Source organism: Limulus polyphemus, unplaced genomic scaffold (genome assembly GCF_000517525.1).
Source record: "Limulus polyphemus unplaced genomic scaffold, Limulus_polyphemus-2.1.2 Scaffold34, whole genome shotgun sequence".
Classification (NCBI taxonomy): Eukaryota; Metazoa; Arthropoda; class Merostomata; order Xiphosura; family Limulidae; genus Limulus; species Limulus polyphemus.
The window spans coordinates 1,043,478-1,045,795 of record NW_013665644.1 but is presented as its reverse complement, the minus strand read 5'-3'; positions in this window follow the sequence as shown (position 1 = coordinate 1,045,795).

Sequence of the window (2,318 nt, the reverse complement as noted above, 5' to 3'; positions counted from 1 at the left end):
TAATAATTAATATGCATTTGTTACTTTATAGATTTAATAGATATTTGTTGTTACTTTATTAACGTTTTTACGCTTATACTGTGTGAGGTATAAACGGCTGCTGCTATGATTTTGTCTGGTTTATGAGCTCGTTGCTGTCCTAATTTAGGATCTTCTTTTTAAGTAAATTCTTGAAAATGTTAAAAAAGAGAGAGAGAAAGGGGGCCTGGCGAGGATGTTTGCCTCGGGCCCGTGCTGACTCTCGACGTTCCTGCTTATAATTAAGAGACACTAGCCCTAAGTAAAAAATGCATGTGAAAATGGCGATGCGATTTAAATATTTGCTGAAAACATGTGCCGTGTTTTATCTATGCTAAAATATTTTTCGCCCTGTGAGGAAGAATGAAAAGCCTATACGAGGCTGAACAATGCTCATGTGTTTCGCGGTGAAGTATAACTTTCAGGGCTGGAGTGAGAATTTCCTCAAAAATATTTGTGTGGTTGGTTAAAAAAATATTAAAAACTCAAGATTTAATGATGTAGTCAGAAATATAAAAACTCAAAATTTAATGATGTAGTCAGAAATATTAAAAACTCAAGATTTGATGATGTAGTCAGATATATTAAAAAACGCAAAATTTAATGATGTAGTCAGAAATATTAAAAACGCAAGACTTAATGATGTAGTCAGCTGATTTGTTCACAAAACGATAGTTCTTAATAAAGAAACTAATATAGTTTTACCTACAATATTATCAGAAAAAATACTGTTAAAAATACATTTTCATAAGCTTTTAAATTCCTATCTGTTTGGTGTATTATGAAATAGTTTTTAAAGTTTATGATTTGTATTTGCGTCTGCACCTGCAACTACACACATTTTAACGATTACCGCTTTTTCGAAATTATTAAAAAATGTTAAATGAATATTACTGTAGTGATAGAAACAGAACTATTCGAGGATAAATTATTGATAATTCCATCAATAAGAGTATTAAATTGAAGTTTTATTGAGCCTTGTGATGGTTTAATCATTTTTATCGAGATAGCATTTTAAATATTTCTAAGCATTTCTCCTAGTTTTACTTTCATAAACGTTGGAAATATTCTATGAAATATCTTTTAACTTATGATCAAGTATATAATGTTTATCAAATAAAATTATATTTCAATGTATTTTTCGTTAAACAAAGTTTAAGAAAAAATTAAATCACACGAATTCAATAGTGTATCAGTGTAGGAAAATTACATTTTCTTATCTGACGCTATCAAAACTGAAAATACGTTTATTTTAGCAAATCTACCAGCTGACTGGGCCTTAAATATCTACCCACAGCTTCGATAAAACAAAACAAATTCAAAGCAAACCATTCACAAATACATGTATACGTCACTCAATATCTGACCTTTTATTCTTTAGACTTGGGTGCAAAAAAAAATTAACTTAGCTCAAATTAAAATAAATGTTGAAGGTAAATAGGGATGTTAGAATATGTATCCTCCTCTCGCAACATTTAGTAACTAATGGGTAGAAAAGTGTAAAAGCTGATTATAAATCTTACCCCCAATCACTAATTGTAAAATTAGAATACGCGATGCTTTGTTACTAATTTTCATCAGGGGCTTGAGGGTTTTTGTCTCAAGACGTGGTGTTACCAAACACACTTCCATTTGTATGTGTGTTATTAAAGTGGCAACCAATTCCGCTATTCGGTTAAGAGAAGCCGCTTCTGGTGGTTGATAATACCAACTGATTACCTTCCCGTCCACATTTCAAAATTAATGACAATTGTACCTGAACCATCGGGATCTCTAAACTAGCCGTTTAGTCCAGTGTATGCATAAGATGTCGCTCAGGTGAACAAACAAACAATTCTCATAAATTTATCTCTTTAGGAATATTTATTTTGTGATTTAGCTTCAGCATTAAATGATCAAATCTAGCATGAGCGTTCACTACTTGATAAAACGTGAATGTATGAAGAACAAGCAAAAAATTTCTTGCCACTATTAGATCTGATATAAAACTTGTAAATTATCATTGTCATATCAAAAACCAAACAAGAAGGAATCCTCAATAGCCGCGGCACTTGAAACTATTTTAGACAAGATTAGAGTAAATTAACCTATTAGACCTTTTTTTTAGCTATATTTTTGTCCCCCAGCAATACTAAGCGCGGGGCGCGAGTATACCCGATTCGATTTCATTACTTATTAAGTCTCTAACATTCTATCCCCAAATTGAAATTCTTTTAGGCAAGATTAGAGTAAATTAATCGACGAGACCTTGGGCGTGGTCAATAAATCAATCGAAAGGGTTTGACCTCGTGAGTCTAAAA